Source organism: Canis lupus, chromosome 10 (assembly GCF_011100685.1).
Source record: "Canis lupus familiaris isolate Mischka breed German Shepherd chromosome 10, alternate assembly UU_Cfam_GSD_1.0, whole genome shotgun sequence".
In the NCBI taxonomy this organism is placed as follows: domain Eukaryota; kingdom Metazoa; phylum Chordata; class Mammalia; order Carnivora; family Canidae; genus Canis; species Canis lupus.
In genome coordinates, this window is record NC_049231.1 from 50,394,014 (window position 1) to 50,409,491 (window position 15,478).

Consider the following 15,478-nt stretch of genomic DNA (forward strand, 5'->3'; position numbering starts at 1 on the left):
TTATACACCTTTACGAATAAGGCTATGAATTTATGTGGGTTTTGGGGGGAAGAGGTAGTAGAAGAAACTACCTAAGTGGTAAAGACAAGGTTTACAGTCTTTGTTGTAGTCCACATGAGGCTGCGCCGAAGGAGGTTAATCACTGGCCTGAACAGCACAGCTAGGGAACAGCAGAGCCCAGATTAGGTCAGCACTCTGAAGCCACCTGATCCTTCCCTGCCCACTGCTAGGTCAGTCAAAACCTGAGCTTCTATTCCTTTCACCTCATAAACTCTATGCTAGAATCAGGTGTAAGCATTGGATTGATTCCACTCAGGTGTTTCCCTGTTGAACACCCATTTCCCCCTGTTTCTTTGATCTCAAAACCCAATTTGACTCTAGTGAAGTATCTACCCCCACCATTCGTCTGAGGGGCGCTGTCCACAGTTGACCTTGTGGCCCAAGGTAGGCCTATTCTTTGCTATGTCACTAAAATTTGAGTCCTGAGTTGAGACTGCTGGAGCTCTTTACCCATGAATAGGTCCTGATCTGAAGGATAGCTTCTTATACTGAGATCCCAGCCCCCATGCTTTCAAAACCCAGTTATACAGCAGTTCCTTCTGGTCTGCACACACTTCCAGAAAAATACCAATTTGTAGTTTTGTGTACGTGGGATTTGGTGCTTGCTGTCCAAAAATCTAGAGGGCCAGTCTTCTCCATTAAATGAAAACTCAGTTCAACCAAGTTGGGTCCTGGTAGCACCATACATTCCATCTGTCAGCAAATTTTAACAGCACTACCTTCAAAGCATGTCCTGAACTGGAGCCCCTGGGTAGCTTAGTTGGTTGAGTGTCCAACTCTCGGTTTCAGCTCAGATCATGGTCTCATGGGTGGTGGGATCAAGCTCTGCATCGGGCTCCATGCTCAGTGGGGAGTCTGCTGGAATATTCTCTCTGCCCCTCCCCCCACTCTGTCTTTGTCTCTGTCTCTAAAATAAATACATCTTCAAAACAAAACACATGTCCTGAACTGGAACAACATTTTTAGTCCCTTCACTGCCCTTCATCCTGGTCCAGCCAATGCCATTTTTGGCCCAGACTCACTGGAGGCACTGCTCCCACTCATGCCCCCCCTCCAAATCTATTCTCCACACAGCAGCCAGAGGCACTCTTTTATCATGCAGGATGGACCAAGTCACTCCCCATGCACATCCTCCTAGTGGCTCCCCCACCTCACTCAGAGTAAAGCCAAGCTCTGATAGTGACCTGCCAGGCCCACATGGTTCATTCCTGTCACTCCCCAATTCTCCCAGTGACCCTTCTGGCCCAGCCACACGACATCCTCACGGTTGCTGCAACATCCAGGGCACATTCCCACCTTAGGCCCTCTGCCCATGCTGTCTCCCTCACAAGAAATTAAGCCACAAGAACGCAGGGATTTCTGTTTTATTCATTACTGTATCCCTAGTACCTGGCCGAATGCATGGCACAAAGTAGCTGCTCACTAAGGATTTGATGAATGAAGGAATGAATGAGGGAGAGAGGAAAGGAGGAAATGAACCATCAGATATGAACTGGGCAGCCTGGTGATCTTTCCTCCTTCCTCAGCAATGCTACCCCCTTCCTACAGATCTTCTGGCAACTTGTGGAACTTTGGGCAGATGGTTTTAACACTGAAGGGGTCTGTTATTTTTTATTATTACTATTGTAACCATGAAGACCACAATCACTTTTTTTAAAGAGACTTTATATTTTGGAGCAGTTTCGGGTTCACAGCAAAACGGAGAGGAAGACACAGAAATTTTCAGGCAGCCCGGGTGGCTCAGTGGTTTAGCACCGCCTTCAGCCCAGGGTCTGATCCTGGAGTCCCGGGATCGAGTCCCACATTGGGCTTCCTGCATGGAGCCTGCTTCTCCCTCTGCCTGTGTCTCTGCCCCTCTCTCTCTCTCTCTCTCTCTCTCTCATGAATAAATAAATAAAATCTTTAAAAAAAATTTTCTGTATACTCTCTACCGCCACACCTGCATAGCTTCCCTCATTATCAGTCTCTCCCAGCAGAGTGGTACATTTGTTACAATTGATGAACCTACATTGGCATATTATAATCACCCAAAGTCCATAGTTTACATTAGGGTGTATTCCTGGTGTTTTAAATTTTATGGGTTCGGACAAATGTATAATGACATGTAGCTCCCATTAGGGTATCCTACTCTGTAGAGTAGTTTAATTGCCACAACCTCTGTGTTCCACCCATTCATTCCTCTCTTTCTCTAACCCCTGAAACCACTTATCTTTTTACTTTTTACCTTTTTGTCATCATAGTTTTATCTTTTCCCAGATGTCATATAGTTGGAATTGTGCAGTATGTAGCTTTTACAGATTAGCTTTATTCACTTAGTAATATATACTTAAGTTTCCTCCACATCTTTTGTGGTTTAATGTTAAATTTAAATGCTGAATCGTATTCCATTGTCTGGAGGTACCACAATTTACTTATCTCTCCACCTACCAAAGGAAATCTTGGTTGCTTCCAAGTTTTGGCAGTAAGGAATAAAATTGCTGTAAATATGCATATATAAGTTTTTGTGGATATACATTTTTTACTCCTTTGGATAAATATCAAGGAGTATGATTGCTGAATTGTATGATAAGAGTATGTTTAGTTTTTAAAGAAACTGCCAAATGGTCTCCCAAAGTGGCTGTACCATTTTATATTCCCACAAGCAATGAATCAGGGGCCCTGTTGCTCCATGTCCTTGCCAGTATTTGATGTTGTCTGTGTTCCGGATTTTGACTATTTGATAGGTCATGATTCTTTATATTCATTTCTGAAAGTGGCACTCAGAGTGTATTGAGATTTATATAAAAAATAGTAATTTTACAATCAAAAACAAAACAAAATAAAAATGCATAAGCATATGGATCTATCTTCCTAAAGTGATAGAAGCTCAAACATTATAACCTTTGTGGGGCCTGCATTCTTAGGCATATGGGCTGACAGGAAGAAGTTTATTTTAATATAAGATCTTTGGGGGATGTATACACAAACTTCCTAGAACTCTTTCTCAGAAGTGTTTCACTTTGCTTCAATACTGCCTTACAATGGAGAATTCTACAGGCTTTCTATAATTGCCCTCAAAGATGTTTGCTTCCTAGAAGCTGCTGCTATAAGTTATGGAAACAGACTACCAGAATACTTTTATGAGAAGCTCAGCCTTTGTGGCCTGTGGCAAGCACCTGAGGGACAGCCCAACCAGCTGTATACCCACTGGAATCTCTTCAGGACTCCACTACTGGATAATTCTGTCCATTTCAGCGTCCCCCAAACTGTGGAGTCACCCAGGGTGGAAGGATGTGAGTCTGAACTAAAACGGCCAGAGACCTCTCTGAGATAGATTATGCTCATTGCCCCAACAGCCCTTACAGAGGTTCACTTGGATTCAGGGACTTCCATCTCCCTCATCCCGGATGCTCCTCAAAATTCAATAATGCAGAATTCTTCTGGGCTCTCTGTGACACGCCCTTTCATCTCCACTCAACCAAGCTTAAAAGCAAATGTACAGAAAGTCCCCTGTTGGCCTGTGAAAACTCATTTTGAATCTCCCTAGCTCCCTTGCAGGTGGGTGAATTAGGCAGGGCCAGCATAGTTTATCTTATTTACCCACTCCTGTCCCATTACCGTTCCTTGCATCCTTTCCCTTTCTCAGAAAAGGTTCCATCATTAGTCATTTATACTTTGGGATTCATTTCAATGCCAGTGTTTCCTCTTTTCCAGAGATGACTCTGTTTTCAGCCACATTTCTCAAGTTTAGGCATCAATAGTTTGGGAAGGAGGGAAGCAAGAGGAACAACAGTATCACTGAAATAATGCAGTAGCAGCAACTACCATTTCCTGAGCATCAACTTTGTGTTTTACACTGTACTGGGTACTTTGCAAACATTATACTATTTAAATAATGAGTTCAGATTAAGTAGTTTAACATAGTAGTTTGCACATAATAAATAATTGATTTAAAGTAGGTATTATTAAAATAGTAACCCTCATAACAATACAATGAGATAGGTAATATTCTATTCTATAGATGAATAAACAAAGGTAAGGGACTTCTCAGACTCACTCAAATGATACCTGCAAGGCTAGGACTTAAATTCAGATATGTCTAACTCTAAAGATGTGCTCTTCTCATAACATGATTTGTATTTCAAAACACAAAAGCCTCAGCTTAATCTGCTGAGTTTGGCCAGAAACTTGGGCATATAGGGAAGTATGTCCTAAAAGTCTTCATTTTATTTCATTTTTTTTTTAAGATTTTAATTTATTCATGAGAGACACACAGAGAGAGGCAGAGACACAGGTAGAGGGAGAAGCAGGCTCCTTGCAGGGAGCCTGATGCAGGACTTGATCCCCCCACCAGGACTTGATTCCCCCCACCAGGTCTTGATCCCCCAACAGGGATCACACCCTGAGCCACAGGCATATGCTCAACCGCTGAGCCACCCAGGCGTCCCAAAGTCTTCATTTTAAATAAGACTTTATTTACTATGAGAAACTTTCCTGTTTTCTTACCCTCATCATTTTCCAGAGCAGCAGAGGTTATGTTTCCCACATGGTACTCACAGCACCTTATGTCAGGGAAGTGACAGCCTGAGAAGCCATAAAAGTCCCTAAAGTCCTGTAATGTCACAGTCGAGCCTCAGCCATAAGCCTCTTTGATTCACTTCTGTTCCCAAGCAGACCTGGGAAAGGGATGAGTCTTAGTCTACTTTCTTCTAGGATAAATCCTGTGGCTAAGTGTCTCATGAGTCTGTGATGATGCTAATCCATGCCTCCCCCCTTCCCTGTATTTCCCCAACAATTATACCCATGCAGTCTATCCATTGGACACAGCCCACAAGGGAGGCAGACTGTGTGCATTTCCAGGAAAGTAGGTGTGTGACTTCCTGCCAGGGATCATAGGGACTTTGGTTAGGACTCAGTATGAATGAATGAATGAATGAATGAATGAATGAATGAATGAACTGAGATGAACAACCCTAAAATAAAACTCTCTGCCCCCATGTCTGACCACCTCCCAGATTAGAGCTATTGGCTCATAAATGTAGTGGCTGGAAAAACAACACAGGGCCCAGTGCCCATGTAAAACAACATGTGTATTCATGGTGCCTGCCCTTTCAGCCTCTTGGGAACGGAGGGATATTGTGCTAGGAACGGTTTCTCTCAGGTGCTCCCCTGAGGATGTGCTAACTAAAGGGATTCTTTAGTCCTTGTGGAAAATGTTTTTGCTACATAATAAAGCTTCATCTTTGATTTGAATGTTCTGTGCAGTAACCCTTTTCAGCTGAATTAGAAATAAAATTCTTCCAAAAAATATTCCACTCATGCAGGCTACTTTGAGGCCCTAACATGAACCAGTCTGGGAGGCAAGCTGCACAGCCCCTGCTGAGATTAACGTTCCCTGGGTCCACCCAGATAGGTACAGAGTGATGTCTCCCAGCAAACTTGAGCCATTTCCCATCATCCATATTGGTAGAGAAGTCCACAGAATGTAAGAAAGTCATTCCAAGGGGTCTCCCAGGTTTTGTTAACCAGAGATTATGACTGATGAGGCATTGTGGTCCTTCTGCCTCTAGGTCATACATGGATACACAGACTCCAATAGTTCTATCCTTAAAAGGATTTTCTTTCCTTGTGGAAGAGCACTGATCTGCAAGGCTCTGCATTTCCCTTGTTCAGTTTTATCCATCAATATTTTTCTTTAAATCTTATTTCTGATCTAACTAGGGTTCACAACTGGGTTGATGCCAATAACCAGTGAGGTCTTGAGAAGGTCAGGTCTGGTAGCCATGTCATTGCTGTGAAGGCTGTGTCTCTAGTCTCCCATGCAAGGATTTCCTTAGTAACTGGCTGGGAAATCCTATGTTCTAGAGAAGGATGCATCTATAGCTCTTGCCCTCCAGGACTCTGACAGTATCAAGACTATGGGCAGCAGCAGGTCCTGGGTCCCAGGCACAGAGCCCAGACAAGGAGGGTGGAAGCAAGGCTGATTGCAGATTATGGGATTGGCAAGGGATTAGGTTAGACCTGGAAAATGTCACTAAAAATCTATCAGCCAACCAGGAAAGGTCAGGATCCAGATCAGTGCAGTGATGAGAGTGGGGATCTTATCCCCGAAGACAGCAAATGAACATTAGAAGGTAATCTGTCAAGAGTTAAGAATTGAAAACAAACCAGGGAAATAGTCAAAAAACAACCAATAGATTTTTTTTTTTTTTTTTTACCAAACTGTCAGTGTAACTTAATGGGAAAGGATAATTTTTTTTAAAGATTTTATTTATTTATTAATGGGAAAGACACAAAGAGAGAGGGAGGCAGAGACACAGGCAGAGAGAACAGCAGGCTCCATGCCTGATATGGGACTCAATCCCGGGACTCCAGGATCACGCCCTGGGCCAGTGGCAGGCGCTAAACCGCTGAGCCACCCAGGGATCCCATGGAAAGGATAATTTTTTTTCAACAACTGATGCAGAAACAAATTTTTAACCATATGCAAAAATGAGCCTTGATCATTCCATACACCAAATTTGACTTGAAATTGGTCTGCATAAGGCTAAAACTATAAAGCCTTTAACGGAAAATACAGGAGAAAATCTTAGCGACCTTGAGTTTGCCAAAAATCCCTCAAAAGGATTCAAAAAGTATGAACTATAATAGTGTGGATATACTTAATGTGACTAAACTATACACTTAAAAATAGCCAAAATGGTAACTTTTATGTTATGTATATTTTACTACAATAATAGAAAGGAAATATTTTCCCTCCAGGCAATTGCTAGGGGAAAAAAACCCACACTATAAAGAAAATTCAAAATATAAAACTTCTGTACTTAAAAAGACATTGTTACAAAAATGAAAAGGTGAGACATCTGAAAAGTTGCAAAACCTTATCTGACAAAGAACATGTTCTAGGTTATATAAAGAACTCTCATAACTTTGGTGCCTGAGTGGTGCAGTTGGTTAAGTGTCTGACTCTTGGTTTTGACTCATGTGGTGCTCTCAGAGTCGTGAAATTGAGCCCACGACAGGCTCTGTGCTCAGTGTAGAGTCTGCTTAGGTCTCTGTCTCCCTCCACCCCTCCACCCCACATGCTCTCTCTGTCTCTCAAATAAATAAATCTTAAAAAACCACAGAAACCTCTTACAACTCAATAATAATAATATAAACAATCCAATCTTTTTTTAAAATGGGCAAATAATTCAAGCAAACAGTTCACCAGTGTCGATAGATGGCAAATGAGCACATGAAAAGATGCTTAACATGATTAGTCATTAGTCAATGCAAATTAAAACCACCATGAAAAACTACCATAAGCGGGCCTGGGTGGCTCAGTCAGTTAAGCATCCAACTCTCAATTTCAGCTCATGGGGATCCCTGGGTGGCGCAGCGGTTTGGCGCCTGCCTTTGGCCCAGGGCGTGATCCTGGAGACCCAGGATCGAGTCCCACATCAGGCTCCCGGTGCATGGAGCCTGCTTCTCCCTCTGCCTGTGTCTCTGCCTCTCTCTCTCTCTCTGTGACTATCATAAATAAATAAAAAAATTAAAAAAAAAATTTCAGCTCAGGTCATGATCTCAGGGTTGTGATACCGAGCCCTGTGTCAGGCTCTGGGCTCAGGGCAGAGTCTGCTCCCTCTCCCTCTGCTCCTCCCCACAGTGGCTCTCTCTCTCTTTCTCAAATAACTAAAATATTTTTTAAAAAAGAAAGCTATATACCTACTAGAATGACTAAAATTAAAAAGACTAATTATACCAAATGTTGGCAAGAAAGGGGAGCAACTAGAACTCCTCATACATTGCTGGCAGGGATATAAAATGGCACCACCATTTTGGAAATGGCTCGGTCATTTTTTGTAATATTAAACATACACCTACTATGTGATCCAGTCATTCCACACCTAGGTATTTACCCTAAGTAAATGTAAGCCTATGTCCACAAAAAGACTTGTACTTGAATGTTCAGAGTAATTTTATTTGTAATAGCCCAAAACTGGAAATAAGTCAAATGTCCATCAAGAGGTGAATGGATAAATAAATTTAGTGAATCTGTACAATCAAATACTGTTCAGCAGTAAAAAGGAATGAACTATTGTTACATACAACAACATGGATGAACCTCAAAATAATTATGCCAAATGAAGTCAGGCAAAAAAAGGCTACTTACTCTCTGTTTCCATATATAAAATTCTAGAAAATGCAAATTAATCTATAGGGACAGAAAGCAGATCATTGGTTGCCTAGGAACAGGTGGCAGTGGGAGAAGTGAGGGATGCACAAGGAAGCTTTGGGGAGTGATAGACTTATTCATTATCTTGATTTCAGCAACAGTTTCATGGTTGTATACATATGTCAGAACTCATCAAATTGTATTCTTAAGTATATAGTTAATTGTATATCAGTTATAATTCAGCAAAGCCTTTCCTGAAAAAGGAGAAGAAAAACACACACCCACCACTCCCATCAATAGGCAATACAGGCTCATGGGTACAATGTGGGCTCTGAAGACTTTACCAGGTTTGGACTTAGGCTCTAAGTATGACTTACTAGCTGTGTGACTTTGGCCAAGTCATAAAATCTCTCTAAGCCTTGCTTTTTCATCTGTGCAATGGGGATAATAATAATGTTGTGAAGACAAAATCATCTGGAGTTTGTAAAGTATTAGGAACAGTAGCTAAAGAGTGGGAAATGTTAGCTATCATTATCATCATCATCATCATTTGAGGCAGACAGATAGTAGAGATCCGCATCCCTCTGGGTAGATGGAGGGGCATAAGTGAGAAGTCAGGAATTCAAGTCTGACTGGAATGCCCAGAAGTTCCACTACCCCAAGGAACAGTGTTGTGAAGGAAACTTTTGACCATCCTGAGCCCAGACCCCACCTTTAGCCAGTCTCATAGCTGCAGGGGAAAAACAACTAGATGAACCTGGATGAAAGTATGTGGATGGAAAATACACAGTTTGACAGGCTATATGGTGACCCTTCCAGAAGTTCCCACGTTTCTATCCAATACCTTGCTGGTACCCCTTAGACACATTGGAAGATAAACTCTTCCCCATCCCTCCATCTCTCAAGGTGGTTCCCTGATATATCACAGAGGCCACCTTTCAACCTTCCAACACTTTGCAGTCAATCACCCCTCGTGGCTTAGTCACAGCTCACACTAGATCTGGGTGCCATCGGAGAGAATCAATACAGCCTGAGCTTCTTTCTGGTCTGGTTGATCAGAGCAATCAGTCCCTGCCCAGAAAAATGGTGACAGGGTGTTGGTAATGCTACCAAAGGCTGCTAAGGGCAGCACCATCTGTAGAGAATAATGCAAAAGGCTTAGGTAGAAACACTGAACTGGTAGAGGTAGAGGATGGGGAGGGGAGATGCCTGGTAAAAAATTGAAGATTTCTCTAGGGACAATTACTAGCCCAAATAATCACAGCGCTCTCCTCCTTCAAAAGAAAGAGAGGAGAAGAAGGAGAAGGAGAAGGAGGGGGAGGAAGGAAAAGGAAGGAAAGAAGGAAAGGAAAGTAAGACCAGGAACTTACATGCCCGGCCCTTCAGGCCACTTCAGGAAAGGAAAGGAAACTGAACGGCAGGTACGTACATCCACATAAAAGTGCAAAGTGAAAATTACAAGGAGGGAAGAAAGAGAAAGAAAGCAAACAAAATGAAATGAAACAGAACCAGTGGTGGGATCCAATTGGCCAGAAGCCTGGGTCCAGGCAATTTCATTCCCTGGGAGAGGTTCCTACAGGAACAGGGAGGAGGAAAGAAGTGAGGAAATGATCACTCAAATTAATAAATAGATGAGCCGTGCCCAAGCCTTAGTCTCTGAGTGAGCTTGTGTCAGATGTCAAGGGTGCTGCATGATGGAAAGTCATCTCAGCTAAAAAGAACCTCGGCAAGGGATAAGCACTCTTAAGAACCCATGGCTCAGGGGATCCCTGGGTGGCTTGGCGGTTTGGGGCCTGCCTTTGGCCCAGGGCGCGATCCTGGAGTCCTGGGATCGAGTCCCGTGTCGGGCTCCCAGCATGGAGACTGCCCCCTCCTCCTGTGTCTCTGCCCCTCTCCCTCTCTCTGTGTGTGTCTGCCTCTCTCTCTCTCTCTCTCTCTCTCATAAATAATAAATAAATAAATCTTAAAAAAAAAAAAACATGGCTCAAAATCTAGCTGTACCTCTGTGCTGGTTGTGGTTCATTTGTGCCCCTTGCCTACCAACCTGTCCCCTCTCTTTCTCTCCTGCTCTGTGCCCACATGACTGACCTCTTTAGACTGCATCACCTGGGTTTTAGCTGGGTTCAGCCGATGGGAGGCATGGAAAAGATGGGAAAGCAGGAAAGAAGAAAAGCCAAGGTATTTCTCCCCTGTTGCCTCTTGCTTGGCGGTGGCGGTGTTCCTCTGTGACTCTAGGTCCGCCCCCATGGGTTCAGTTCTCTCACCCATCTCTGGTCTCACTCTTTCCACTCCTTGATCTTTTAGGCTTGCGGGTAATCAGAGCTTCCTGCTGTTGCTCCTCTCTGGGTTCCTCACCAGCTTTTGCTTATCCCTGAATCCTGCCTAACCTCTCTAAATGCAGCCCTTCATTTGAAACATATTCAGCAGATCCTACTCCCTACTGGGACCTGCCTGATATAGTCACTTGTTAGCTGCATAAAAACCCAGGGTAGTCCATGTCTGGGCTCCACTTCCTCATCGCAGGGACAGGATACTAGAAACTGTGAGTATTAGGATAATGCATACGGTTTCCCATTGCTACTATCCTGGGTGACGCTCCACCCTAGGGCTGTCAGGATGGAGACTTGCAGACTCTGTAGGTCTCCCTGTCTGTTCTCCCACTTCCCTCAGACTTTCTTCCCCTCAGATAAACCCTGCTTGCTCAGACTGAAGGAGAGAGGAAGAATGTTTCACTGGCTCTTCATCACGTAGGCCTGGGAAAGCAGGAGGGGCATTCAGCCAACCTAGCACATCAACCTTCTCCCCACCCCCACCTCCAAGCTCCTCCAAAGGTCAGCCTGCCCGGAATAAGGAAGTACCCGCAGCCGGGAAAGGTAAATCCGAACCCGAAAATACAGGAACTGACTGTTTCTATCAACATGGGCCTACAGCGTCCTTGCAGAACAGTGTTTATGAAGCAATAAACCATTAAAATGACTCTATTTTGGAACCCACAAAGTCTCCTTGAATGGTTTATGGGAAGATACTGCTAATAAGAGTCTCAGAGGACTGGAGGACTGAAGCATGAGGCTAGAGCACCTTTGCCTCAAAGCTACAGGTTTCCTTTGGAGGAAGAAGAGGGCTGGGAGCACCAGCCCCTGGAAAGATTGCCAGGAGGTGAGTGGCCCTGGGGAAAATGCAAGGGTGCAGGCAGGGCAGCCTGAATCACAGATACTAAGGGCCAATTTTGTTTGTTTGTTTTTTAAGATTTTATTTATTTATTTATTTATTTATTTATTTGTTTATTTTTAAAAATTTATTTGTTCATGACAGACAGAGAGAGAGAGAGAGAGAGGCAGAGACACAGGCAGAGGGAGAAACAGGCTTCATGCAGGGAGCCCAATGTGGGGCTTGATCCCTGGTCTCCAAAATCAGGCCCTGGGCTGAAGGCAGGTGCTAAACCGCTGAGCCACCCGGGCTGCCCAAGGGCCAATTTTGTAAAGAAGAGTTGTAAAAAAGAGATACATAATATTTTGTGGAGGGCAGGAGAAGGGAGGGCTATTGTGATGGTCAAAAGCATGACATAGAGTCCTGAGTTTGAATCCTGGCTCTGCCGTTTATTTTCTGACTCTGACAAATGTACTTACCCTTTCTGAGTCAGTTTGGTGATCTGAAAGACAGGGATAACAGTAATAAGATATCTGCCTTGCAGAACTTTGTGAGGACTAAGTGAGATCATATATGTAATGTGCTTAGCATGGGGCTTGGCGGATGTTAACTGCTCAAGAAATTAGCCATTATCAAGAATGTTACCACCATACTCATCTCGTTGCATCTAACCACCCTTTCTCCCAGCTGCAAAGAGAATAAGGGTCCCTGGGGGATTAACAGTAATAACTGACACCTACTTCTGGGAAAGTGTTAGAGTAACAAATTCCAGACCCAGATCAACTCTCACAGGCCATTGGAGCTCAGAGGCTGCTGAGGGGAAAGGGCAGAAGCTGGGAAAGCTGAGTGGCTGGCACCAAGTGAACTGCATGCAAATGGTCCACAGAGTAGTGCCAGTGGCTAGTAGTCTCCTCAGGGCAGTACCACAAGTGCTCTGACACAGGACTGCCAAAGCTGGACATGACTTCACACCCCTTTGTAAAAGGCAAAATACTTGGGAGAGGGTCTCAGTTTCAAAAACTCACCATCACTTACAGGAAATACAATCAGGAAGAAGATGCATAGCAAGAGAGAGGTGCCAGCTAATTCCCAAGAGGATTCCCAAGGCCATAGCATACCTTGATAAATTTTCCAAGGTCTGGGGCTGTTCCCCCATCAGGCTCCCAAACTCAATATGGTCAACAGGCTGAGTGAGGGTGGATTTGTCTTTTAGGAACAGACTAACATCAACCAAAGTAATAAAACACTGATATATAGACCAGAATGCTAATTCTATCTCTGTCTCTTTCTTCCTAATATTTAATGAATGCCTACCATGTGCCAGATAGCTATAAATAAAACACAGTCTCCAGTCTCATAGAGTATGCATTCTCATTGGGAAGATAAAAAGTAAACATCTTTCAAGAGAATCAAAAGACAAGCCACAGACTGGAGAAAATATTTATAAAAGATCTATCTGAAAAGGAATGTTAAGCAAAATATACAAAGAACTCCGAAAACCCAACAATAAGAAAACAAACAACTTAAAAACTGGGCATAAGATCTAAACAGAGAGATACCTCACCACAGAAAATACAGATGGCAAGTAAGCATATGAGAAAATGCCCCACACAGTGTGTCATTAGGGAATTGCAAATTAAAACAACAAAATTATACTGCATACCTATTAGAATGGCCAGAATCCAAAACATGACAACACTAAATGTTGGCAAGGATGTGAGGCAATAGGAATTTTCATTCATTGCTGCTGGGAATGCAAAATGGTGCAGCCACTTTGGAAGACAGTTTGGCAGTTTCTTACAAAACTAAACATATTCTTACCATACAACCCAGCAATTGTGCTCTTTGATATTTACTCAGAGGAGTTGAAAACTTATGTTCACATAAAAACCTGTACACAGATGTTTATAGCAGCCTCATTCATAACTGCCCAAACTTGGAAGCAACCAAGTTGTCCTTCAGCAGGTAAATGGATAGAGATAAACTGTGGTACATCCATACAGTGGGATATTATTCAGCAGTAAAAAGAAATGAGCTGTTAAACCATGGAAAATGTGAAGGAAATTTAAATGTATATTATTAAGTGAAAGAAGCCAATCTGAAAGGGCTCCATACTGTGTAAGTCCAACTACCTGACATTGTGGGAAAGGCAAAGCTATGAAAACGGCAAAAAGATCAGTGGTTTCCAGAAGTTAGTGGGGAGAGAGGGCTGAATAGACAGAGCACAGAGGATTGGGGGGCAGTGAAACTCTGCATGATGCCATAATGATGGCTAACATGTCATTATACTTTTATCCAAATCCATAGAATGTACAACAAAAAGGAACAACTTGCGTAAACTGTGGACCTTGGTTGGTGGTAGTGCGTGGAAGAGGTTGGGGGAGGAGGAGGGCTTATGGGAGAACTCTGTACAGTCTGCTCCATTTTTCTAGGAACCCAAAGCTGCTCTAAAAAAATAAAGTATGCATTTTAAAAAATCTATGTAAATAATTAATAGCAGAGAATGATAGACATCATGAAAGAAACTTAGGGTTAGATGTGGGGAATATGAGGAGCAGGGGGCCACTTAGCCAAGGTGAAGCCATCTCCACAGAGCCAAGGTGAGGCGGCAAGGAAGGCATTCCAAGACAAGAGACCAGCAAGTGGGCATAGTCCTGGGTAACAACTGCCTAACAGATTGGGATCCCCCTGCTTGTGCGGCCCTGCACACCTTTTCCCGGCAGGCACACTGTACAGGGAAGTGAGCTATGGTCAAAAGACTGCATGGTAAATAAGGAGCCAGAGCAAGGGACGAAGTGATCCCAAGTAGTGACCCCACAAAAGTCTACAGTGGCTGCTTGCCAGTCCAGGATGTTTGTGAATCGAGGCTGCTCCCCAGAGGTAGTGCTGAAGAGTCTGCCCCATTGCCTCTGCCATCCACATGTCTTTTCTCCAGGTTGGCTAACACAATGTGTTTGGCTACTGTTAATCTTATTTGGGCAAGGTGTTCAAACTACTCATCCTTTCTATATCTTTCCTCATCTACAAAATGAGGATAATAAAAGTTACCTTGCAGGGCTCCAGGGTAGCGATGAGGAATCTGTGAGGTAATGAAGCTGTGTGAAGCCCCTTGCCCAAAAATAGTCGCTGTTCAATATATGGTTAGGTTTATTGCTGTTATTCATATTATTTTGGCTATTTTTCACCAGTCTGTGAGCTTTGTCAGTTCTTTAATGGAGCATAGGAATAGCCTATAAAGTATGGTCTTAGGGCACACAATCTGTGTAATCTCAGGCAAGTACAGTGAGAACTAGAGAGGAAATTCCAGGAGGAGAAAAGCTTTTTTAATGACTTACTAAAGTGAACTGAGCACATGTGGAGCTGGTAGTGGTTTTTCTATGAAAGGAGGATGGGCAAGAGATGGCTAAGATGAGTGAGGATAGGGAAGTCAAGGCTCTAGACATAGGGGAAGCCTCCTGTATTGAGCTCTACATCTGCCAGAACACTGAGCTGCCCACCTTCTGGCCCAAAGCACTGGCTATCCAAGGAAGGAAGTTGGCCCCAGGGAGGGATCTCTGTTCCTAGAGCAGACATTGATGAAAAAGATGAGATGGCTCTATCTGTCCTGGCAACAGAGAGTGCACACAAGAAGAGGGGAGAAATGTTTTGTATTTTCTCTTTATTCTCTTTCTTCCAGGCTTCCCAGATTTGACACAGTCTCCATTTTCTTTCTAGTAGAGGGGAAAATGACAACTAAGATTTCTCTTGAATCTTGGCAACAGAGCTCAGACTTCTTTAGTGTGCAGTAAAAATGGCATTGACCTCAGTAACAAATAAATTAAATCCTGGTTGGCTTGGAGTTTAACATCTTGGCCTTTCTAAGTTCACTCACCAAATGATTTACTTCCTTAGCTCCTTGAACCCAATATCCCCAGCAGCTGACCTTCCAGTGAATACCATTTATCTTACTTCAGGGATACAGATCTCAGACAAAACTGAAAACAGGTCTTAGAAATATCCATGAAGATTAAATGTGTTTTAGACATGCATACCCTGAAGGGATGAGAGCCAGCCCCCACCCTGTCTCTAGCTAAAAAGAAATTCACCTGAGGATTGGGCTGTCCAAAAGGAGCATTAAATTGGGAGCTGGGTTAC

The 15,478-nt window shown here is 43.3% G+C and overlaps 1 long non-coding RNA gene across 11 annotated transcripts in view; it reads left to right on the plus strand.

Annotated features, from left to right (window-relative positions):
- Positions 1–15,478, plus strand: part of LOC102155086 — a 126,555-nt gene that overhangs the window by 28,110 nt on the left and 82,967 nt on the right. For 7 of the 11 annotated variants that reach the window (XR_005365900.1, XR_005365903.1, XR_005365899.1 and 4 more), the window contains exon 5: positions 10,884–11,353. The exons of 3 other annotated variants lie outside the window; for them this stretch is intronic. This is a non-coding gene — a long non-coding RNA (uncharacterized LOC102155086). Of the gene's footprint in view, positions 1–10,867; positions 11,354–15,478 lie in introns of all 11 variants that reach the window. One more of the 11 variants, XR_005365907.1, reaches the window with a different exon arrangement.